General features: G+C 43.6%; 3 non-coding genes and 3 pseudogenes across 3 annotated transcripts; all 6 read left to right on the top strand.

Annotated features, from left to right (window-relative positions):
- Positions 1-6616: 6616 nt before the first annotated feature.
- On the top strand, positions 6617-6816 carry LOC142695713 (U2 spliceosomal RNA). The gene has a single exon (XR_012863768.1). It is a non-coding gene; the product is annotated as a U2 spliceosomal RNA (small nuclear RNA).
- A 6296-nt stretch (positions 6817-13112) lies between these two features.
- Positions 13113-13328, top strand: LOC142695701 (U2 spliceosomal RNA; annotated as a pseudogene).
- A 1288-nt stretch (positions 13329-14616) lies between these two features.
- On the top strand, positions 14617-14807 carry LOC142695774 (U2 spliceosomal RNA). The gene has a single exon (XR_012863802.1). It is a non-coding gene; the product is annotated as a U2 spliceosomal RNA (small nuclear RNA).
- A 1288-nt stretch (positions 14808-16095) lies between these two features.
- On the top strand, positions 16096-16206 carry LOC142695731 (U2 spliceosomal RNA; annotated as a pseudogene).
- Positions 16207-17557: 1351 nt separating this feature from the next.
- LOC142695661 (U2 spliceosomal RNA) lies at positions 17558-17755 on the top strand. The gene has a single exon (XR_012863745.1). It is a non-coding gene; the product is annotated as a U2 spliceosomal RNA (small nuclear RNA).
- Positions 17756-24055: 6300 nt separating this feature from the next.
- Positions 24056-24236, top strand: LOC142695669 (U2 spliceosomal RNA; annotated as a pseudogene).
- Positions 24237-25421: the final 1185 nt, after the last annotated feature.

Here is a 25421-nt window from a genome sequence, read left to right as displayed (position 1 = left end):
CCTTATGTGTTGACTAAAATCAGATTCCAAAAGTGCTATTTGTGTTTGCTATTGTTTTTGTCTTTCTGATGGGATCTCCCCTTTTAATCCCATTATTTCAACACCTGTTGGACAATGCATTTGTACAGTCATATGTGATAATGAGCTCATTTATTAAATGCAATTAATGAATACATTGCCACCTCTTGTTGTGTGTGTGTGTGTGTGTGTGTGTGTCTTCTGTGTTTCTGTGTTTCCGGCATTTCACATTGGAACAGCTCATTCACCTTCCTTGTCTTCTCTCCGCCCTCCCTCCTAGGTAAGTTAAAGAGCTGCACCTGAGCCAGCCACTGATTGATGCAGCACCACAGTCAAATAGTGGAGTGGAGTGGAGTAGGGGAACAGCAAACAGCCATTAAAGCAGCCAGCCGCCTACCCGCCACAATGGACCTACCTGTGTACACTAGATGGATGTGATGGAATGTACTGTCGTCCCTACATTTCAAGAAGAAGTAAGAATTGCAGTTGCAACAAACCCTTGCTTGCCTACAAAGAGAGCAGCAATTTGGATTTGTTACTTTGTTACCTGGAAGAATAACAAACTGTGCAAGGATGGAGGTTGTAGGAGCAAGGAGAAGTTGTCTGTAAAGTTGGTGGATGCTTATTTTCCATTTTGCAGTCCCTTGTCTCCCTCTTGTGGCCTCCTGGAGGCAAATAAATGTGCAAAAAAAAGACAGCCTGGCGGCCGGCTGTTGCAGTGTTGCCCTCTCAGGCAACACTGAGTGACTGACTGAGCCTCACCGTCTTATATAAAGTTCAGACGGAACTTTGCACGTGTCATAGTGGAGCCCTCAGGATTCCAGAGCCAGCTTTCTGACATCATAATGGGGCCTCAGAGATAGATAAAAGCCTGGGCCCAGGCAGTGTTGGTCAGTGCTGCTCAGCAGGCAGCACTGGACTGGATTAAAGCTGATACAAGGTGTGAAGGAACAAGGGGTGGCTGTGGGCATGCACTTGCTGCCGCTGCCAGTGTTTATCTGCATGGCAGGAGGGCATTTGGGCGTTGCCAGGAAGGCGTTTTTATGTAGATTCCTCCTCTTTCAGCACTGCATTGTGGTGCAAGCAAAAGAAGCAAATCCTGTGTAGCTTCCTCTCCGGCCTTTATTCACCTCCCTCCCGCTTAGTAGCTGTAAATGTGTGTGAGCCTGCAGGGCCCCATGGAATTGCCTAGGAGTAGGCTGAATCAATCGCTGCAAGGGGTGAACAGCAGTATGGGACAGGCTCGGGCAAGGCAAGGGCCGCTCGGGTTATCGCTTCTCGGCCTTTTGGCTAAGACCAAGTGTATTTATACAGGAGGTTTTTAGTCAGAAGGTGCTCAGGTACCCTCTCTCTCGGCCTCGGGGGATCGTCCAGGTTCGCCTGGACTTCACCCCCGTGCTGCTATTTGGGAGAGAGGCTTAGTCCTGAGCAACGAGTTGCGATCCCCCCCCAGCCCTTTGGTGTGTCTCCTTGAACCCAAAGGGCGCAGCGCAAGCTGTGCGGTACCGACCTGGCCACGCAAATGGCAGGCGGACCTGATGCGGTGCCGGTATACGCCCGGTTGCGGAATACTGCAAGATTTATCTTGGCAGAGGGTGGAGGCGGTCCTCGTGGTCTCAAGTTCCTTGTCCACGATATTTTGGAAAAGCGGTTGGCGGTCCACAAGAACGAGATTTTGGCGATCCAGGACTACCCAAGGCGTGGAGTGTACGACGTGACTTTTATGGGAGAAGGAATCCTCCGTGATGCCATGGGAAAAGCTGAGAGGCAACAAGGTGAACTCATGGCCTTGGGAGTCCAGGTAATTGAACACGCTTTTGAAGTAACCAAACTCGTAGTGATTAAAATGTATTCCCCATACGTGAAAGATCAGGAAGTGGCGGCGTTTCTTGCTGCATACTTTAAGAACGTTAAGCTGCTGGGGAGAGTTATGAACGAGTGCGGTGTGTGGACCGTCAAATGGAAATTTATTGTTACGCTAATAAAGGACCCCTCCACCCAAGAAACGAAGCTACCACCTGCTCGTTTTAAACTTGGGAATGTGAATGGCGACCTCTATTTCTCAGGAATGCCAAACTTCTGCAGGGCCTGCGGTACCTATGGACATACCAGTTTTAACTGCGATGTCACCTGCAGGAACTGTGGAAGTAAACAACACACAATGAGGGAATGTACAGAAGAGAAAAAATGCAATTTTTGTCAAAAAACTGGTCATCTTTATTATGCTTGTCCACATAGGTACCGAGGCGAAGAAGATGAGCAACCCGAGGTGCCCCCACGTGCTCCACCAGCAGAGCAGTCCCGTCCTCAAGGAGGAGAGCAAGCTGTTGCGGCGAAAGAGCAGAGAGGTACCTGGGCTTCAAGGGTACGGCCAGCCGAAGCCAAAACAGGTGCCTCTCAGCCAGCGACCTCAGGGGATAAAAATGAGCCCAGCGCGAAGGAAAAACGGCAGGCCAAGAGGAAGGCAGAAAAGGAGCAGGCCATCGATGAACCTGTGGCATCCCAGACGGCTGGTTGCTCAGGCGGTGCCGGGCCTGCTCCTAATCCTGGGTCTCTAGAGACCGACTCGGAAGGAGAAGACTGGGTACAGGTGGGTCCCCGTAAAAAGGGGAAGCAAGAACGTGCCAGTAGGAGGGAGACAGGGGAGGAGCAGATGGATACGTCCGTGCGGAAAGATGTGGCTCCTCCTGGGACCCCCTCCTCGCCTGCACTGGTGAGGAGGACGGGCACTGCTCCCTCCGTATTATCGGACACCCCGCCATGCGCACAACCTCCCCCTCTAGACCGGCCTTCACGGGCCCAGGGGGGAGAGGCGGGGCCCTTGGGGGACCCACCAGACATGGACCCAGTCGGTCAACCGAGAGAGACCCAGGTGAGGCTGTGCGAGTCTGGGCTCCCCGTGTACGAGGTGAGTGTTGCTGGCTCAGCTCTCAGCGACAGTAGTTCTTCTCCTGCCTCGTCCCTCTTTTCAGTTGAGTCGGATGAGGGCGGGGCCATGAGTTCAAGTGAGGTTTCGGGTATTGCTGGTGGAGGAGCAATCTGATTTTAAGTACGCCTATTATTTATTATTTTAAAATCAGAATTTTGCTTTTACTCTCCACGATGTCTGAGCTCATGGGAATCTCCCTCAACGTGAGGGGCGCCAAGTCAAAAGTGAGAAGGGTTGCTCTCTTCAATTTTTTATCTTGCCTGGCAGCCTCTGTATTTTTCCTGCAGGAGTGCGGCATTCCCCATACAATGAGATATGAAAATTACAAAAAGGATTGGAAGTATGGTCCATCCGTCTGGTCTGGATCCAACGAGTCCAGATCAGCAGGGGTCGCCATTCTTTTTAAGGGAAACGTTTTAATTGATTTTATTCAAGAAATCTTACCAGGACGTATTTTAATGGTTAAAGCTTTTATTGATGGTGTAAAGTGGCAGTTTTTAAATTTTTACGGATCACCAGAAAAGAACGAAAGAGCGAGGATGCTGGAGATTTTACCGCTTTTTATCAACACATCTGAGCCTTTTATCCTCGCAGGTGATTTTAATTGTATCCTGAGAGGAGAACGCCGGCTTACCAACAGTACAAGTAGGAACTATGACAAGACCTCTGGACTGCTCAAGGATATCGTGACTGATTTTAAATTAAAAGACATATACAAAGAATGTAACAGGAGCAGTCCAGAGGAAGCCGGCGTTACCTGGAGCAACGCCACCTGTAGCTCCAGGATTGATTTTATCTTTTGTTCTGAAAATTTACTGCCTTTTAATTGTGAAGTTTTAACCAATGTGTTTTCAGATCACAGGCTTTTATCTTTTAAAGTAAAGCATGATCTTAATAATATTGTATGTAAAAAGTCCTGGAAGATGAATGTTTCCCTTTTAGACGATCCACAGGTTTTAGCAGATTTTATTGAATTTTACCAAGAAAGCAGGCGGGTAAGAGATACACGTACTCCCATCAGTGCATGGTGGGAGAAAATGAAAAAGAAAATTAAAGATTTTTTTATTAAGAAAAGCGTGGCGAAAGCCAAAGAGAAATACGCTTTTTTTAAAATTCTCAATACCCGTCTGCAGACCCTGTACAAAATGCAAGATCATGACATAGACGTTAAAGATGACATCAACAATTTGAAAAAGGAGATAGCCCAGTGCCTGGAGCAGAAAGGTAAAGAGATTATATTCCGTTCAAAAATACAACATGTGGAGGAGAACGAGACCTGCTCCAGGTACTTTTTTAAGAAAATAAATAACAAAAAGGCAATTATCAAAAATATAGAAGGGGTGTCAGATGTACAGGGTCTTTTAAGTAAAGTTCATGAGTTTTACACTGACCTTTTTAATGTTAAGACTGTGGATCATAATTTTATGCGTGACTCACTGAAGGAGATTACTGCTGTTTTAGACCCTGTCTCCCAGAATTTTTTATTACAGGAGCTGACGGAGCAGGAGGTTTTAGAAACTGTCAAAAGTTTTAAAACAGGGAAAGTTCCCGGACCGGACGGTATACCCAGTGAGTTTTATGTAAAATTTTATGACATTTTAAAAGAGGATCTTTTTAACCTTTTTTCTGATGTTTTTAATTCCAAGATGCTGCCTAAGTCCTGGCGGAAGGGTGAGGTCTCCCTGCTGTATAAGACGGGTGACATCGCAGTTTTAAAGAATTGGAGACCAATAACCCTTCTAAATAGCGACTATAAAATTATGGCTAAAATATGTGCAAATAGATTAAAAGCCATAATACCCCACATTATACACTCTGACCAGGTGTGTGGGGTGCCAGGCCGCAGCATCTGGGATAATTTAAACCTAATAAAAGACGTGATTGAGGACACGAGGTCTAGAAAAGGTAAACTAGCCATTTTATCTATAGACTTTGAGAAGGCGTTCGACCGTGTCTCTCATTTTTATCTTTTTAAGGTTTTAGAACGTATGGGTATACCTGAAGGTTTTTTATTATCTATTAAAGCCTTTTACAGAGAATGCACCAGCAAAATTTTAGTGAATGGTTTTAAGACACAGGACATATTTTTAAACTCTGGGGTGAAGCAGGGGTGTCCCTTGTCCCCACTGCTTTTTATATGTGCATTGGAGCCTCTGTTATGCGCAATTCGCCGCGATAAGTGTATCCGTGGAGTCCCCCTGCCCGGGGGAGGCGGCGTAGAGGCCAAAGCAGTGGGGTACATGGATGATGTGGCGGTTTTATGTAGGGACGCCCTGTCGCTTCAGAGAACCCTTAGGCAAATCGAGTTTTATTGCTGTGCTTCCGGTTTTAAGGTAAACTTCAGCAAGAGTAATATTTTAAACATAGGAAGCATGGCTCTTAGAGATATACCGGTTCCTGTGTCTGATAATATTAAAATTTTAGGTGTCTCCTTCAGTGAGTACGACAATGGTTTTATCAGTTGGGACATGGTGGCGCAGAAGGTAAATCAAAAAATATGCATGTGGAACATGAGGAAGCTTACCATGGAGGGAAAAATTTTAATAATTAAAATGATAATTTTACCTTTGCTTTTATACTTAAGCATGGTTTTCCCTCCTCCCACGGTTTTATTAAGAAAAATTACTAAAGCTTGTTTTACCTTCTTTTGGAGTTCCAGAATGGAGAAACTTAAACGTGAGACGGTAATGAAAATCAAACCAAAGGGTGGCAAAGACTTTCCAGATTTTAATAGGTTTCTTTTAATCAAGTACTTTTGTTTCTGTCTTAATTCTCTTTTTAAACAACATCATTGGTCTTATTTTCTACGTTTTAATACTGGGTTTTTTATGCGAAGGATGGGGTGGTTTGAAATTGTTTTAACCTCACCTTATGCTTTTAATCTACCAGCAAATTACGTGATTTTAGAGAAAATAGTGGCCTTGTTTAATTTTAAAGGGAAAAATTTTAATGACATGATAAACAGTAAGAAACTTATAAAAGACATAAGAGGAAATGAAGTCGTCACTAATATTGAAAATTTTAATAATGAACGCTGTGCTTTTATCTTCAAAATGGTTAATGTGTTTTATCTTTTTAATACACAGATGGACCTGGCCTGGAGCTGCGTTCATCAATGTCTTCCATGCCGGGCACTCCAATTCAGGAGAGGATTCACGAGGTCTGCTATCTGTCCGAGGGAAGGCTGCCAGGCTGAGGAGACCGTGCGTCATATTTTTTGGAGTTGCGATTTTACTAAACATATTTGGATAAAGATATTCCCTCTAATGAAGAAGATGGCAGACCTAAAGGACTTGAGTTACGAAATGATTTTATATGGACTCTTTGGATGCCCAACCGCGAACCAAAAGACTATTGCATGGAAGACGATGAACTGCGTAAAAGAAGCTCTGTGGAAGGCCAGGAACATCCTGATTTTTAAGCACGATGTTTTATCTGTTGACGATGTTTTAGGTCTTTGTTTTAGCGAGATGTACATTTATTATTTATTAGATAAAAAAAGAAATGCCACCCTTTCAAATAAATGGTTTGTAAAAGAATGGAACTCCAATATATAAGAATTTGCCACCATGTCCCCTTTTATGTGTTTTTATGTAAATTGATTTTATTACTGTAATTCATTGTAAAAAAGCTGTAATTTATTGTAAATGTTTTTGAATTTTAAGTAATAAATCATTGACACCCCCGCGAGGGGGTAGCCAACTGAAAAAAAAAAATCTGTTCTTATCAGTTTAATATCTGATACGTCCCCTATCTGGGGACCATATATTAAATGGATTTTTAGAACAGGGAGATGGAAATAGAGCTTGCTCTGTCCACTCCACGCATTGACCTGGTATTGCAGTATTTCCAGGACCGGTGCACCCTTCCCTTATGTGTTGACTAAAATCAGATTCCAAAAGTGCTATTTGTGTTTGCTATTGTTTTTGTCTTTCTGATGGGATCTCCCCTTTTAATCCCATTATTTCAACACCTGTTGGACAATGCATTTGTACAGTCATGTGTGATAATGAGCTCATTTATTAAATGCAATTAATGAATACATTGCCACCTCTTGTTGTGTGTGTGTGTGTGTGTGTGTGTGTCTTCTGTGTTTCTGTGTTTCCGGCATTTCACATTGGAACAGCTCATTCACCTTCCTTGTCTTCTCTCCGCCCTCCCTCCTAGGTAAGTTAAAGAGCTGCACCTGAGCCAGCCACTGATTGATGCAGCACCACAGTCAAATAGTGGAGTGGAGTGGAGTAGGGGAACAGCAAACAGCCATTAAAGCAGCCAGCCGCCTACCCGCCACAATGGACCTACCTGTGTACACTAGATGGATGTGATGGAATGTACTGTCGTCCCTACATTTCAAGAAGAAGTAAGAATTGCAGTTGCAACAAACCCTTGCTTGCCTACAAAGAGAGCAGCAATTTGGATTTGTTACTTTGTTACCTGGAAGAATAACAAACTGTGCAAGGATGGAGGTTGTAGGAGCAAGGAGAAGTTGTCTGTAAAGTTGGTGGATGCTTATTTTCCATTTTGCAGTCCCTTGTCTCCCTCTTGTGGCCTCCTGGAGGCAAATAAATGTGCAAAAAAAAGACAGCCTGGCGGCCGGCTGTTGCAGTGTTGCCCTCTCAGGCAACACTGAGTGACTGACTGAGCCTCACCGTCTTATATAAAGTTCAGACGGAACTTTGCACGTGTCATAGTGGAGCCCTCAGGATTCCAGAGCCAGCTTTCTGACATCATAATGGGGCCTCAGAGATAGATAAAAGCCTGGGCCCAGGCAGTGTTGGTCAGTGCTGCTCAGCAGGCAGCACTGGACTGGATTAAAGCTGATACAAGGTGTGAAGGAACAAGGGGTGGCTGTGGGCATGCACTTGCTGCCGCTGCCAGTGTTTATCTGCATGGCAGGAGGGCATTTGGGCGTTGCCAGGAAGGCGTTTTTATGTAGATTCCTCCTCTTTCAGCACTGCATTGTGGTGCAAGCAAAAGAAGCAAATCCTGTGTAGCTTCCTCTCCGGCCTTTATTCACCTCCCTCCCGCTTAGTAGCTGTAAATGTGTGTGAGCCTGCAGGGCCCCATGGAATTGCCTAGGAGTAGGCTGAATCAATCGCTGCAAGGGGTGAACAGCAGTATGGGACAGGCTCGGGCAAGGCAAGGGCCGCTCGGGTTATCGCTTCTCGGCCTTTTGGCTCAGATCAGGTTTATTGCCTGGTCTGGGCCGGGGGTTCGGTCTTTCGTGGAGTCCTATCCGACGTTTTTGGGAGCGATCATCGTGCCGTTGGGCATTCCATTTCAAGATGGCAGCTGTGCGTAACACTATCCGTTTCGTGGTGAATGAGCAGAGGAGAGACGAAGTTGATACTGGACATATCATTGAGAACATCCTTCTGGACCTGGCTGGAGTTAAGTTGGTAGAGGTATTCTGTATCCAAGCTTTCAGCAATATTGCTACATATGATGTATCCTTTTTTGAGGCCGCCTACTGTTTAAACGTTTTTCAGTTGCTAAAGGAAAAACACATGCATGAGGCATTAACATCCATTGAAGTGCAACCTCTTTTTTCTACAGTGGAGAAATGTATAACAATTCATATGTATAACCCATTTTTGGATAGAAGGCTGGTCAGGGCTTTTTTAGCTCATTACTGTACCCATGTTAGAGGAGGTGTGGAGCAGAAGAACCTATGGGGAGTCTTTAATGGTGATATCAAGTACTGGGTCAGGCTGAAACCTGACTCCAGCTGTATTGGAGGAGTGATGAATCCTCCTGCTAATTTTTCCATTGGTGGGAATAAGGGATATCTGTACTACCAAGATATGCCATGTTTTTGTAGATCATGTTTTTCCTACGGGCATACCAAAGATGCATGCAAAGGCAAAGTTTGCAGAAATTGCAAGGAAACAGGACATGAGGCTAGCGCATGTATTTCCCCATCCAGGTGTGATATTTGTGGTTTGCCTGGTCATACCTGTAGGAAATGTCCAAAGGTGTTTCCTTTCTTAGGACAAGAGAGAAGAACATGGGGCAGACAGGTGAGAACAACAAGTTCCCTTGCTGCCTCTTCTGAGGTAATTTCAGAGCCAGCTGGCAGTGTTTCTGTGGCTGCTTCTCAGGACCCTGGGAAAGCTGGATTAGGAGAGGTTCTAACCTCACATACTGACAGCATGGAGTTGGGTGTGGTCCCTCCTGCAGAGCCAACTGTTGATGAGACACCTGGGGTTATACCTATGGAAGGTAAAGACACAGCGCCATCTAGTGGGTGTGCATACCCTGATAATGGTGCAAGTATGCAAATTTTGTCCTTTTCTAGCCCAGAGTCAAAAATGGACGATTCAGCAAAAGTGGAGTGGTCAATATCGGAGGAGGACGAGAAGGAGGCCAGGATGCCTAGTGCCACTAGTGCGGAAATCTTCCATAAAGTTGTCTCAAAAAGGGGGAAGTCTGGAAAGGCGGTGAAGAGACTTAAGATAGGCTTATTGGAAGATTCTGCTCATGCAAATCCTTTTTCTTTGCTGGATAGTGACTCCAGTTCTAGCCCTAAGTCATCTGAGGTGGCCTCAGAAGTACCCAGCTCTCCTGGGGAAGGTTTCCTCAGTGAAGTCAATGTGGCAAATTTGGAAAGAGCGATGTATTTCCCTGGGACGTGATATGTTCTGGTTTTTCCATGGCTTTCCATTGCACTAACCATACTATGCCCGCATGTCTTTGAGATTAAAAATTGTCTCACAAAATGTACGGGTGTTCTCCTCTGCTCACAAGCGTGCTGCAGTCCTGGACTTTTTGGCCTCTAAGGGCAGTGACATTGTTTGCGTACAAGAGTGTGGTTTGTCAAAAATGCCTAGGAAAGAAGAATGGAAGTTTGGGGAAGCAATTTGGTCTTTTTCTTCCACAAATAGGAATGATGGAATTGGTATTCTTTTTAAAAATAATGAGTTTGTCATCAAACAGACTCAAATTATACAGGAAGGAAGATGTGTCTGTGTGTTACTATCCTATAAGGGGTGGCAGTTTAGGCTTATCAATATCTATGGCCATGCTGTGAAAACTGATAGGTTGGCACTTTTTGATTCTTTAAAATTTTTTCTTCATGGTAAAGTTCCTGTAATTATTGTTGGTGACATTAACTGTATCCTGGAGAAGCAGGCCCGAGCTGGGTCCACAGAATCTAATGTGGATGTCACTGGAGTTTTGTGGAATAAAATTTTGCAGGACTTTGCTTTGCAGGACGCTGTCACCAGGAAACCAGGTCCATTTACTTACCATGCCGATGACGGAAGAACGGATTCTCGTCTGGACTTTTTCTTTTTTTCTACTTCAGCAATGAAATGTGTAGATTATGCGCAGGAGAGAGTGTGGTTTTCAGATCACGAGTGTTTGTTGGGGGTTTTTGTTATAAATAATTTCTTTTATGGTAGAGGGGTATGGAAGATGAATGTTAGTTTTCTGAGTGATGAAAGGGTGAAAACTAGGTTTGGGAAAAAATATGGGTTTTGGGTTAGGAAGAAAAGTTCTTTCTCTAATGTGTGTGAATGGTGGGTATGGGTGAAAAAAAAGATTGGTGGGTTCTTTAGACAGATAGGGTATAGAAGAGCGAGAAGGAAAAGATTAGAATATTCACGCTTTAATATGCGGATGACTTTCCTTCAACAATGTAAAAATTTGGGTATGGATGTAAGACACGATTTGGAAAAAACAAAAAAAGATATTAAGGAGTGGTTCCGAGAGAAAGGGAAAGAAATAATATTTAGATCTAAGGTGGAGGTTAGAGATAATCACGAGAAGTGCACTAGATTTTTCTTTAAAAAAATGTGTGGTGGGAAAAGTGGAATGAATGTGTTATTGGATAAGGATGATAAAGAGGTGTTTGGTAAGGATGTGATTGATGTGGTGTCTGATTTTTATAAACAACTGTATGATGTGAAGAAGTGTGATCTGGGTGATGATGAGGAGTTTTTGGATATTGTGGGTAATTTTGTTCCTGAAAGTGAATGTGAGTCTTTGCTTGGTGAGATTATGGATGGTGAAGTAAAGGATGTGGTGGGAAGTATGGCTAAAAATAAGTCTCCAGGGATCGATGGAATACCAGCTGAGTTCTATGGGAAATATTGGGATATAATTGGGAAGGATGTTATAGATGTTATGAGAGTGTTGTTTTCTGGGACGAATATGTGTGATGTGATGAAGAAGGGTATGGTAGTTTTGTTGCATAAAAAAGGAGATAAGAGACGGTTAGAAAACTGGCGACCAATTACTTTGCTTAATACGGATTATAAAATTTTTGCCAAGCTGATTGCGAATCGTATGAGGAATGTGATTGGGTGTGTGATTGATGAGGATCAGGTATGTGCGGTACCGAAAAGGAAATTGCATGAGAATGTGGCGTTGGTGCGGGACATGCTTGAGGATTGTAAGGGTCGGAATAAGAAGGTGATTGTGTGTGCGTTAGATTTTGAGAAAGCGTTTGATCGTGTGGCGCATGTGTTTTTGTTCAAAGTGTTAGAGAGAATGGGTTTTCCGGTTCAGTTTGTGAGTTTGTTGAAGAAATTATACGCGAATGCAAAGAGTTGTGTGCAGGTGAATGGGTTTTTTTCAGAATCATTTAGTATTATGTCTGGTGTGCGACAGGGTTGTCCGTTGTCTCCCATCCTTTTTATTTGTGCGATTGAACCATTGTTGCAAATGATTAGAAATGATAAGGTTGTGAAAGGTTTGGTGGTGCCCGGGTGTGATGGAAAGCGTGTGAAAGCTTTGGGATATATGGATGATATTTGTGTATTGTGTGATTCAGTGTATGATATGTCCAGAGTGAAGTTGATTGTAAATATGTTTTGTATTGCGTCTGCTTTTAAAATAAATTGGGGTAAGAGCAAATTTAAATTTTTCTTCAGTAATGAACGGGTGAGTGATCCTGATATGGAACAGGTGAATGGTGTGAAAATTTTGGGTATTGTGTTTGATGATGAGTTGAAAGGGAGAGAAAGTTGGGATGAGTTAGGTGGTAGGATTGTGAGAAAGTTGGAAATGTGGAGAATGAGGGATCTTTCTTTTTCGGGGAAGGTTTTAATTGTCAAAAGCATTATTCTACCTATGATTTTATATGTTGCTTTGGTTTTTCCTCCTGCTGTTGCTATGTTAAAAAAAGTAAATAGAGTTTTGTTCCTTTTTTTATGGGGGAGCGGGATTGAGAAGGCAAGGAGAGAAATTCTAATGAAAAGCAGACGTAATGGAGGCTTGGATTTCCCAAATTTGGAGATTTTCATTGGAATTAATTGTGTACGTTTTTTTGTTGAGCTTTTATTTAAAGAATCCAAGGCTTCTAGAATGTCGAAGTATTTAGCTGGAACGGTGATTCAGCGTTTAAGGTGGGAAAAACGGAATTTATGTAAACCAATTGCTTTTCAGTGCACGGGGTGGTATTTGTATGTAGAAAAATTTATCAAAAAGTTCCAGCTAGAGGATGTAAGAATGGAGAGATTTTTGAGTGAAAAGAATGTTGTGAGAAGTATGTGTATGAATAATGTGATGTGTTCTGTAAATGGTTTGAATTCGATGGAGTCTAAGTCTGTGTGGAAGAAGATTGTTACGTATGATGTGTCAAATAAGCAGAAAGATTTGTTATGGATGTCGGTACATGGAGTGTTGCCTGTAAGGAGTGTTCAGAAAAGAAGAGGTTTGGTTGCATCTGAAAGGTGTCCGAGAGAAGGTTGTGGGGATGATGAGGATGTGAGTCATGTGTTTTGGTCGTGTAAGCATGCAAAGGATGTTTGGAAAAAGTTGAGTGGGTTGTGTGAAGAATTGACTGGTTTGAAGGTTTTGACGTATGAAATTGTCTTGTTTGGTTTGTGTAGTTTGGGTAGTGAAAAGGATAGAGTGTTGTGGATTTTTCTGACTTGTGTGAAAGAAGTATTGTGGAATACGAGGAATTTGAATGTGTATAAAAGAGAAGTATTTGAGATGGAGGATGTGGTTAGTATGGTATTGGCTAAATTGTATTTTTATTATAAATGGGATCTAGAAAGAGGTATGGATGCGGAAGGGATATGGCGAATGTTAAAATGGAGGTATTTAGTTTGAGGAATTTGTTTGATTTATCTTGTATTTGATGGAAAAATAAAATAATGAACCAGAGTGATGAGATTTTTTGAAAAATAGAGAGGTGGTTTGAACAACTACAGTTCTCGGTTTTATTCAAAAAAACCTGAATGGTTTAATAAAAAAAAAAAAAAAAAAAAAAAAAAAATCTGTTCTTATCAGTTTAATATCTGATACGTCCCCTATCTGGGGACCATATATTAAATGGATTTTTAGAACAGGGAGATGGAAATAGAGCTTGCTCTGTCCACTCCACGCATTGACCTGGTATTGCAGTATTTCCAGGACCGGTGCACCCTTCCCTTATGTGTTGACTAAAATCAGATTCCAAAAGTGCTATTTGTGTTTGCTATTGTTTTTGTCTTTCTGATGGGATCTCCCCTTTTAATCCCATTATTTCAACACCTGTTGGACAATGCATTTGTACAGTCATGTGTGATAATGAGCTCATTTATTAAATGCAATTAATGAATACATTGCCACCTCTTGTTGTGTGTGTGTGTGTGTGTGTGTGTGTCTTCTGTGTTTCTGTGTTTCCGGCATTTCACATTGGAACAGCTCATTCACCTTCCTTGTCTTCTCTCCGCCCTCCCTCCTAGGTAAGTTAAAGAGCTGCACCTGAGCCAGCCACTGATTGATGCAGCACCACAGTCAAATAGTGGAGTGGAGTGGAGTAGGGGAACAGCAAACAGCCATTAAAGCAGCCAGCCGCCTACCCGCCACAATGGACCTACCTGTGTACACTAGATGGATGTGATGGAATGTACTGTCGTCCCTACATTTCAAGAAGAAGTAAGAATTGCAGTTGCAACAAACCCTTGCTTGCCTACAAAGAGAGCAGCAATTTGGATTTGTTACTTTGTTACCTGGAAGAATAACAAACTGTGCAAGGATGGAGGTTGTAGGAGCAAGGAGAAGTTGTCTGTAAAGTTGGTGGATGCTTATTTTCCATTTTGCAGTCCCTTGTCTCCCTCTTGTGGCCTCCTGGAGGCAAATAAATGTGCAAAAAAAAGACAGCCTGGCGGCCGGCTGTTGCAGTGTTGCCCTCTCAGGCAACACTGAGTGACTGACTGAGCCTCACCGTCTTATATAAAGTTCAGACGGAACTTTGCACGTGTCATAGTGGAGCCCTCAGGATTCCAGAGCCAGCTTTCTGACATCATAATGGGGCCTCAGAGATAGATAAAAGCCTGGGCCCAGGCAGTGTTGGTCAGTGCTGCTCAGCAGGCAGCACTGGACTGGATTAAAGCTGATACAAGGTGTGAAGGAACAAGGGGTGGCTGTGGGCATGCACTTGCTGCCGCTGCCAGTGTTTATCTGCATGGCAGGAGGGCATTTGGGCGTTGCCAGGAAGGCGTTTTTATGTAGATTCCTCCTCTTTCAGCACTGCATTGTGGTGCAAGCAAAAGAAGCAAATCCTGTGTAGCTTCCTCTCCGGCCTTTATTCACCTCCCTCCCGCTTAGTAGCTGTAAATGTGTGTGAGCCTGCAGGGCCCCATGGAATTGCCTAGGAGTAGGCTGAATCAATCGCTGCAAGGGGTGAACAGCAGTATGGGACAGGCTCGGGCAAGGCAAGGGCCGCTCGGGTTATCGCTTCTCGGCCTTTTGGCTAAGATCAAGTGTAGTATCTGTTCTTATCAGTTTAATATCTGATACGTCCCCTATCTGGGGACCATATATTAAATGGATTTTTAGAACAGGGAGATGGAAATAGAGCTTGCTCTGTCCACTCCACGCATTGACCTGGTATTGCAGTATTTCCAGGACCGGTGCACCCTTCCCTTATGTGTTGACTAAAATCAGATTCCAAAAGTGCTATTTGTGTTTGCTATTGTTTTTGTCTTTCTGATGGGATCTCCCCTTTTAATCCCATTATTTCAACACCTGTTGGACAATGCATTTGTACAGTCATGTGTGATAATGAGCTCATTTATTAAATGCAATTAATGAATACATTGCCACCTCTTGTTGTGTGTGTGTGTGTGTGTGTGTGTGTCTTCTGTGTTTCTGTGTTTCCGGCATTTCACATTGGAACAGCTCATTCACCTTCCTTGTCTTCTCTCCGCCCTCCCTCCTAGGTAAGTTAAAGAGCTGCACCTGAGCCAGCCACTGATTGATGCAGCACCACAGTCAAATAGTGGAGTGGAGTGGAGTAGGGGAACAGCAAACAGCCATTAAAGCAGCCAGCCGCCTACCCGCCACAATGGACCTACCTGTGTACACTAGATGGATGTGATGGAATGTACTGTCGTCCCTACATTTCAAGAAGAAGTAAGAATTGCAGTTGCAACAAACCCTTGCTTGCCTACAAAGAGAGCAGCAATTTGGATTTGTTACTTTGTTACCTGGAAGAATAACAAACTGTGCAAGGATGGAGGTTGTAGGAGCAAGGAGAAGTTGTCTGTAAAGTTGGTGGATGCTTATTTTCCATTTTGCAGTCCCTTGTCTCCCTCTTGTGGCCTCCTGGAGGCAAATAAATGTGCAAAAAAAAGACAGCCTGGCGGCCGGCTGTTGCAGTGTTGCCCTCTCAGGCAACACTGAGTGACTGACTGAGCCTCACCGTCTTATATAAAGTTCAGACGGAACTTTGCACGTGTCATAGTGGAGCCCTCAGGATTCCAGAGCCAGCTTTCTGACATCATAATGGGGCCTCAGAGATAGATAAAAGCCTGGGCCCAGGCAGTGTTGGTCAGTGCTGCTCAGCAGGCAGCACTGGACTGGATTAAAGCTGATACAAGGTGTGAAGGAACAAGGGGTGGCTGTGGGCATGCACTTGCTGCCGCTGCCAGTGTTTATCTGCATGGCAGGAGGGCATTTGGGCGTTGCCAGGAAGGCGTTTTTATGTAGATTCCTCCTCTTTCAGCACTGCATTGTGGTGCAAGCAAAAGAAGCAAATCCTGTGTAGCTTCCTCTCCGGCCTTTATTCACCTCCCTCCCGCTTAGTAGCTGTAAATGTGTGTGAGCCTGCAGGGCCCCATGGAATTGCCTAGGAGTAGGCTGAATCAATCGCTGCAAGGGGTGAACAGCAGTATGGGACAGGCTCGGGCAAGGCAAGGGCCGCTCGGGTTATCGCTTCTCGGCCTTTTGGCTAAGATCAAGTGTAGTACTTTAGGGTATTGCCTTGTTTCTTGGTCAGGAGGTGCCCTGGTACCCTTTTCCTTGGCCTGGGGGGATCGTTTCTCTTAGGAGAGACTTCACCCCTCTGCTGCTATTGGGGAGGAGGATTAGTCCAGGGCAACGGGGAGCGATCACCTGCCTGGTACTCCGGTACTGAAGGTATTTCTTTGGAGATTGCTGGAATTCTTTTGGAGCAGGATGGAGGAAATTCCCGAACATATGCGAACCAGGAATGCGGTCCGGTTTTTCGTGGAGGAATCTGAGAGGCAAAGGAAGGATTTGGAGTACATCACGAAGGTCCTTTTGTTGGATTTCTTTCAGCTGGAGAGATCGTGCATTTTGGCGGTGATGGACTATCCGAGGAGAGGGTGCTTTGACGTTACCTTCGCTACAGAAGAAATTTATTCAGATTTTTTGGAACGCTTGAAGGAAGGTAAAAGGGACCCAAGACTTGTGGGTGTGAAGGTAACACCACATTTTGTGCCAAACAAGAAGTTGGTGGTCGTAAAGATGTTTTCGCCTTACGTGGAGGAAGAGGACATTAAGTCATTTCTCACTAAGTTTTGTGAGGAGGTGGTGGGAAAGGGGAAAGTGTTTAACCCCTTTGGATTTTGGACTGGGAAATGGAAATTTCTTTGTAAATTTGTGAGAATTGGTGAATCTAGAAACCTATTGTTTCCTCCAGCGCGGTTTAAGATTGGAAGTGCATGTGGAAATTTATTTTTTTTGGGAATGGATATGTTTTGTTTGAATTGTAAAGATTATGGTCATGAGAGAGAAACGTGTGAGAAAGTAATGTGTACAAAATGTCTGCAAGAGGGGCATAAGTATAATGAATGTCAGAAAGGGAAAGTATGTAATATGTGTGGAGAGGAGGGGCACATATTCAAATCATGCCCAAAGAAAAGCAAACGTGAGGTACAAGAGGAAAATAAGAAGATAGTCAAAAGAAAGGAAGCGGAAGTTAGTTTGGAAGAAGGAAAGCTTCAGAAATTGGAAGGAAGTGGGCAAAGTGATGAGAAAAAAAGGAAAAAAGCAGAGAGAAAGAAAAAAAGTGTCATTTCAGAAGAGGAAAGAGCAGAAAGAGACAGGTTACTGGAAGAAGTAGAGCAGTTACGTAGTAAAATTAATTTTGAAAAAATGCGGAGAAGGGTGCGGCTCTGTGTAAGAGAAAATTTACCAGGGTTTCTTGAACGGTATGGTGTGCCAACGTGGTTAGCGTGCATTGTAAACTGTGAATGGGATGGTAATGATTTGCAGGAACATTTAGTGGATATGTTAGGAACTATTGCTGTTAAAAAAGGAATGTTTTTTTGATTTCTTAAAAGGAAAAAAGGAAAGAGGAAAACAAAAGTTAATTATACGTTTTCAGTTTTCATTGTGATGATCTAAGTCTTTTTTATTTTGAATTTTATGATTTTTAAGACGTGATCTGAATGAAAAAAAAAAAAAAAAAAATCTGTTCTTATCAGTTTAATATCTGATACGTCCCCTATCTGGGGACCATATATTAAATGGATTTTTAGAACAGGGAGATGGAAATAGAGCTTGCTCTGTCCACTCCACGCATTGACCTGGTATTGCAGTATTTCCAGGACCGGTGCACCCTTCCCTTATGTGTTGACTAAAATCAGATTCCAAAAGTGCTATTTGTGTTTGCTATTGTTTTTGTCTTTCTGATGGGATCTCCCCTTTTAATCCCATTATTTCAACACCTGTTGGACAATGCATTTGTACAGTCATGTGTGATAATGAGCTCATTTATTAAATGCAATTAATGAATACATTGCCACCTCTTGTTGTGTGTGTGTGTGTGTGTGTGTGTGTCTTCTGTGTTTCTGTGTTTCCGGCATTTCACATTGGAACAGCTCATTCACCTTCCTTGTCTTCTCTCCGCCCTCCCTCCTAGGTAAGTTAAAGAGCTGCACCTGAGCCAGCCACTGATTGATGCAGCACCACAGTCAAATAGTGGAGTGGAGTGGAGTAGGGGAACAGCAAACAGCCATTAAAGCAGCCAGCCGCCTACCCGCCACAATGGACCTACCTGTGTACACTAGATGGATGTGATGGAATGTACTGTCGTCCCTACATTTCAAGAAGAAGTAAGAATTGCAGTTGCAACAAACCCTTGCTTGCCTACAAAGAGAGCAGCAATTTGGATTTGTTACTTTGTTACCTGGAAGAATAACAAACTGTGCAAGGATGGAGGTTGTAGGAGCAAGGAGAAGTTGTCTGTAAAGTTGGTGGATGCTTATTTTCCATTTTGCAGTCCCTTGTCTCCCTCTTGTGGCCTCCTGGAGGCAAATAAATGTGCAAAAAAAAGACAGCCTGGCGGCCGGCTGTTGCAGTGTTGCCCTCTCAGGCAACACTGAGTGACTGACTGAGCCTCACCGTCTTATATAAAGTTCAGACGGAACTTTGCACGTGTCATAGTGGAGCCCTCAGGATTCCAGAGCCAGCTTTCTGACATCATAATGGGGCCTCAGAGATAGATAAAAGCCTGGGCCCAGGCAGTGTTGGTCAGTGCTGCTCAGCAGGCAGCACTGGACTGGATTAAAGCTGATACAAGGTGTGAAGGAACAAGGGGTGGCTGTGGGCATGCACTTGCTGCCGCTGCCAGTGTTTATCTGCATGGCAGGAGGGCATTTGGGCGTTGCCAGGAAGGCGTTTTTATGTAGATTCCTCCTCTTTCAGCACTGCATTGTGGTGCAAGCAAAAGAAGCAAATCCTGTGTAGCTTCCTCTCCGGCCTTTATTCACCTCCCTCCCGCTTAGTAGCTGTAAATGTGTGTGAGCCTGCAGGGCCCCATGGAATTGCCTAGGAGTAGGCTGAATCAATCGCTGCAAGGGGTGAACAGCAGTATGGGACAGGCTCGGGCAAGGCAAGGGCCGCTCGGGTTATCGCTTCTCGGCCTTTTGGCACGATCCCGTGTCAAGAGGAGGTCAGCATGTCATGCCCTTGGCCTTTTGGCATCGCCACTTCGGTGGCTTAAGCCAACTGCTGCTATAAGGGGGTAGGCTGGGTGATCAACTGTCGAGCGATCATGGGAGCTAGGCTTCGATACGCTGGGATCGGGGAAACCCGGATCAAGAATGGATTTGGCATTGACGTACCCTTGAACAAGAAGGACCTTTTTTCATTGAAACACCTGGTGAATGAAGTCATTTTCAAGACCCTCAACGTGAGTAGGAACGACATCCTTTGTCTTCAAGATCCCAGAGGTAATCGCTTCACTTTGGTTCTTAAAAGTTTGAATGCTTGTTACAACTTGTATGCCGCAATTAATGCTAACTTGCAAAACCCTGGGTTGGATGGACTTATCTTCACCGTTTTATATAACAACGATGTTCCACTGGTTGTTTTGATGTACAATCCTTATGTGATGGTGGATGATATTACTTCCTTCTTAAAGAAGTACTGCTCTTACGTCAGCTATTCTCACCAGGTGTTAAATGCTGAATCCCTCTGGACAGGGAAGCATAAATTCTTTGTGAGATTTGAGGAGGATCCTTCAGGGCCTCTGGGTGTGAAATACCCTCCTAGGAATTTTGCCATCGGCCGGGACAAAGGCTACTTATTTTTTCCCCAGCCTCCTGTGTTTTGCAGGAAATGTAAAAGATATGGCCATGTTCATGAAGATTGTACGCAAGAAGGTGTTACATGTAACAAATGTAATCAGGACGGTCACCTGGCCAAGGATTGCAAAAACCCAATTGTGTGTAACATGTGCAGCATTGTGGGTCATGCCTTTAAAGACTGTCCAGAGCGTGCTAAAAACAGAAGGGTTAGGACTCTGGCGGAAGTAGTTGCAGGTGAACCTGGCAGTATGAGGTCTAATGTGATTCAGGGCCCAGCTGCCCCGGGAACTGAGGAGTCAGTGCCTGCCCAGGTGTCTGATGGGACTCTCCCTGAGTTAAATCGGTCTGGAAATACGCTGGCTGATGAAATGGAGGTAGCACCTGTTGAGAAAGACCTGCCTCACCCCTCTGATGACCTGACTGGGTTAAGAGGTGATGGGGAGGTGGATGGTTCTTTATCCAAATCACCTGTCTTTTCCTGGGAAGGAATTCTGGTGGACCAACAAGGTGAAGGTGGTCAAGGGGACTTTTCAACTGCACTTGTGAGGCCTTCTGAGGAGGAGGAAGGAGGTTCATCTTCTAAGAGACTTCGCACCATGTTGTCTCCTCTGAGTGAAGATGGAGTGAGCCCGGATAGGGGAGTCTACCCCATTTCTCATTTTCCTGAGGACTTTCCTTTTTTAGGAGAAGACGTGGACAAAGCTATCTTTGTGTCCGGTTGTCAGCCACCAGGAGGTGTAGGCTGATTAAACAGTGGGGTATTGGTGGATATCTACGGAAAAAGATCAAAATATGGACCCCAAAATTACACTTAATGTCTTATCCTTGAATGTCAGGCAAATTACATCAAAGCCTAGACGTGCTGTTGTGCTGGACTATGTTAGGAATCTTGGGGCAGAGATTATATGCCTGCAAGAGTGTGGTATATCTGAGTCACTGGGGGAGGGGGATTGGCCATATGGGCAGTATGTCTGGTCAGGATCTACTTCCAATAAGAATGATGGGGTGGGGATCCTATTAGGAAATATGGGTATGGATCTGGAGAGTTATACAGTGGTGGAAACAGGTAGATGTGTAATTGCAGTGGTATGTTGCAGGGGAGTTAGGGTTAGGGTGGTGAATACTTATTGTCCTATAGATAGAGCAAAAAGGCTGGCGTTGTTGGAAAAGCTAAGTTTGTTCTTACCTGGAAGGATTCCTACCTTTTTTTTGGGAGACTTTAATTGTTCTTTTGATGGGGATGGTCTGGATGTAACTGGGAAAAAGCTTAACCAACTTATATCTGATTTTTCTTTTATAGATGCAGCCGAATTGTCATTGGGTAAACCACCACCGCCAACATATAAATCAGATAGAGGGGGTATTGAGTCAAGAATTGATCGTATTTGCATATCTAAGGGTTTAGTGTGTAATAAGATGGTTCAGAATGAGGTACCTTTTTCAGACCATGTATGTTTACGGGTATGGGTGGAGGTAAGTAGTAAACTTTGTTTTGGGAAAGGGGTGTGGAAGTTGAATACTAGATTATTGGAGGATGTTGAAGTGATGGATGAGTTCAAACGAAAGTATGATGTGTGGAAGGGAGAAAAAGATAGTTTTGTGGATGTGCTTAAATGGTGGGATTGGATGAAAGGGCAGATTAAAATATTTTTTGTGAGATGGGGATATAAGCAGGCTGCTAGGAAACGTAACCAGTATAAGGAACTGAATATTAGGATAGAATGGTTGCGGAAGATGGGTGAGAAGGGAATTGATATGAGTGATTTGCTAGAGGAGGCAAGGAACGAGTTAAAGCAAGTTTTGGAAAGAAAGGGAAAGGAGATTATTTTCAGGTCTAAAGTGGAGTACTTAGATAAAAATGAAAAATGCACAAGGTTTTTTTTCAAGAAAATGTGTGGTAAGAAAGATGATATGGATGAAATTGTTAATGCGAAGGGGGAGCGTATAGTGGGTATGGATGTGTTAAAAGTGGTGGAATCGTTTTATTCAGAACTATATGGCAAAAAGTGGATTGATATCGGGTTGATGGATGAGGTTTTGAATGGTTTGGAAAATGTTCTTAGAGAGGAGGATTGTGTGGGGTTGAATGAGGATGTAACGTCTGAAGAAGTAAAGAAAGTGATAATGAGTGCAGGGAAAAATAAAACACCTGGTAAAGATGGTATTCCTGTGGAATTTTATGTGAAGGCCTGGGAGATAATAGGGTTGGATTTGGTGGAAGTATGTAAGTTTATATGGGATAAGGGGGTTTTGTGTGAGTCTATGAAAGAGGGTGTGATTGTTTTGATTTATAAGAAAGGGGATAAGAAGTGTTTGGGTAATTGGAGACCGATTTCACTGCTGAATGTGGATTATAAATGTTTTAGTAAAATTTTGGCTAATCGTATGCGTGAGGTGGTAGGAAAGGTTGTGGGTGAAGACCAAGTCTGTGCTGTGCCAGGTAGGAGTATGTCTGATAATTTGGTTTTGCTGAGAGATTTGATTGGTGACTGTATGAGTAGGAAACAGAAGTGTATGATGCTTGCGTTAGATTTCGAAAAGGCGTTTGATAGAGTGTCGCATGTGTTTATGTTTGCTGTACTTGTTAGGATGGGCTTCCCAGTGAGGTTTTTGGAAGGTGTGAAGTGTTTGTACAGGGATGTGTCAAGTGAAGTGTTGGTGAATGGTAATTTAAGTTCAAAAGTATGTGTGAGATCTGGGGTAAGACAGGGGTGTCCTATGTCCCCAGTTTTGTTTATTTGTGTGATCGAAAGTTTGATGTGTTTGGTAAGAAAAGATAAAGTGGTGAAAGGTTTTTTGATCCCAGGAAGTGGAGGTAAATACGTTAAAATTCTGGGTTATATGGATGATGTTGTGGTTATGAGTGATTGTATGGCTGGGTTGAATAGAGCAAAATTATGGTTGGATTTTTTTTGTGGGGCATCAGCTTTTAAGGTGAATTGGGATAAGTGTGTCTTTAAGTGCTTTGGGGATAGGAGGGTAAGTATGGAGGGAGTGAGGAATGAAGTGGGTGCAGTAAAAGTGTTGGGGATACAGTTTAATGAGGACTTGAGAGGGAATGAGAGTTGGGATGAATGTGGCAAGAGGATTGAGAAGAAATTGAATTTTTGGAGACTTAGAGACCTGACTTTATCAGGGAAGGTGTTGATAATTAAGACAGTGATTTTGCCTATTTTGGTTTTTGTGGCTAGTATTTTTCCCTCCGCTAGTAGGAAAATCAAAAAGTCAGAGAAAATGGTGTTTACCTTTCTGTGGGGAAGTCAAATGGAAAAGTTGAAGCGTGAGTATGTTTATAAGTCTTGTGAGAATGGAGGTTTGGGTTTTCCGAATGTGGAGGTCTTTCTTGGGTTAAATTATATTAAAATAGTGGTGGGGCTCTTGGGGAAAGGAAATAAGAGTGCGTATATGGTAAGGTATATGGCCGGTTGGATGCTTTATGGGTTAAATTGGTTTAAGAGAGATGCTACTGTGCCTGTTGCTTATGTATGTCCGGTATGGTATGTTGTGATTGAAAGGTTCATTAGGAAATATGATTTGATTGCAGTGCCTATGGGTGGGTTTCTGGATAAGAAGGCTGTGCTAAAAAGATTGTGTGTGAATGAGGTTGTGTGTAACATTGTGGGTTTGCGAGGAGAGGATGTTGTGGATACTTGGAAGAAGTTAGGCGTGAGAGGTATGTCCAATAGACAAAAGGACATAGTGTGGATGGCGTTGCATGATATATTGCCTGTTAGAGATGTGCAGAGGAGGAGAATGCTAGTTAGATTTGAGGTATGTCCAAGGGGTGGGTGTAATTCACGGGAGACTGTTAGGCATCTTTTTTGGGACTGCAATTATTCGTATGAGGTATGGAGGAGGATGGGTGGCGTCTGTAAGGAGTTAGCTGGGGTGAAGTTTGTGGATTGGAAGGTTGCGATGTTTGCTATAGGGGCTTGTAACAGAGTAAGTGATAGGATCTTATGGTTGATTATGGCGTGTATAATGGAAAGCTTATGGGATGTACGTAATTTAGGTGTTTTCAAACATAAGTGGGTACCCATTGGTGAGTGTGTGAGGATGGTTTTGTCAAGACTATACGTAGTCTATCGTTGGGATAGTCAGTGCGGTGGTGGTATAGACGCAGAGGGGATATGGAAATTTAAGAAGTGGAGAAGGTTGGTGAAATATAGCTAATTGATAAGATTTATTCCTGTTTTATTTTTGTTCTTCACGATCCTTTCTGTGTCTTGATTATTATTGTTTGGAATAAAATAGCCATGATGATGTACGACTAAGGCAACTTATGCCTTAAAATGCAAAATGGTTTGTGTACTGTTGCTTTAAGTTAAACTGAATGGTTTTAAAAAAAAAAAAAAAAAAAATCTGTTCTTATCAGTTTAATATCTGATACGTCCCCTATCTGGGGACCATATATTAAATGGATTTTTAGAACAGGGAGATGGAAATAGAGCTTGCTCTGTCCACTCCACGCATTGACCTGGTATTGCAGTATTTCCAGGACCGGTGCACCCTTCCCTTATGTGTTGACTAAAATCAGATTCCAAAAGTGCTATTTGTGTTTGCTATTGTTTTTGTCTTTCTGATGGGATCTCCCCTTTTAATCCCATTATTTCAACACCTGTTGGACAATGCATTTGTACAGTCATGTGTGATAATGAGCTCATTTATTAAATGCAATTAATGAATACATTGCCACCTCTTGTTGTGTGTGTGTGTGTGTGTGTGTGTGTCTTCTGTGTTTCTGTGTTTCCGGCATTTCACATTGGAACAGCTCATTCACCTTCCTTGTCTTCTCTCCGCCCTCCCTCCTAGGTAAGTTAAAGAGCTGCACCTGAGCCAGCCACTGATTGATGCAGCACCACAGTCAAATAGTGGAGTGGAGTGGAGTAGGGGAACAGCAAACAGCCATTAAAGCAGCCAGCCGCCTACCCGCCACAATGGACCTACCTGTGTACACTAGATGGATGTGATGGAATGTACTGTCGTCCCTACATTTCAAGAAGAAGTAAGAATTGCAGTTGCAACAAACCCTTGCTTGCCTACAAAGAGAGCAGCAATTTGGATTTGTTACTTTGTTACCTGGAAGAATAACAAACTGTGCAAGGATGGAGGTTGTAGGAGCAAGGAGAAGTTGTCTGTAAAGTTGGTGGATGCTTATTTTCCATTTTGCAGTCCCTTGTCTCCCTCTTGTGGCCTCCTGGAGGCAAATAAATGTGCAAAAAAAAGACAGCCTGGCGGCCGGCTGTTGCAGTGTTGCCCTCTCAGGCAACACTGAGTGACTGACTGAGCCTCACCGTCTTATATAAAGTTCAGACGGAACTTTGCACGTGTCATAGTGGAGCCCTCAGGATTCCAGAGCCAGCTTTCTGACATCATAATGGGGCCTCAGAGATAGATAAAAGCCTGGGCCCAGGCAGTGTTGGTCAGTGCTGCTCAGCAGGCAGCACTGGACTGGATTAAAGCTGATACAAGGTGTGAAGGAACAAGGGGTGGCTGTGGGCATGCACTTGCTGCCGCTGCCAGTGTTTATCTGCATGGCAGGAGGGCATTTGGGCGTTGCCAGGAAGGCGTTTTTATGTAGATTCCTCCTCTTTCAGCACTGCATTGTGGTGCAAGCAAAAGAAGCAAATCCTGTGTAGCTTCCTCTCCGGCCTTTATTCACCTCCCTCCCGCTTAGTAGCTGTAAATGTGTGTGAGCC

The sequence above is a fragment of the Rhinoderma darwinii genome, assembly GCF_050947455.1.
Source record: "Rhinoderma darwinii isolate aRhiDar2 chromosome 5 unlocalized genomic scaffold, aRhiDar2.hap1 SUPER_5_unloc_48, whole genome shotgun sequence".
Lineage (NCBI taxonomy): Eukaryota > Metazoa > Chordata > Amphibia > Anura > Rhinodermatidae > Rhinoderma > Rhinoderma darwinii.
The sequence above is the reverse complement of the archived record's forward strand: the minus strand, read 5'-3'. Positions and strand labels throughout refer to the sequence as shown.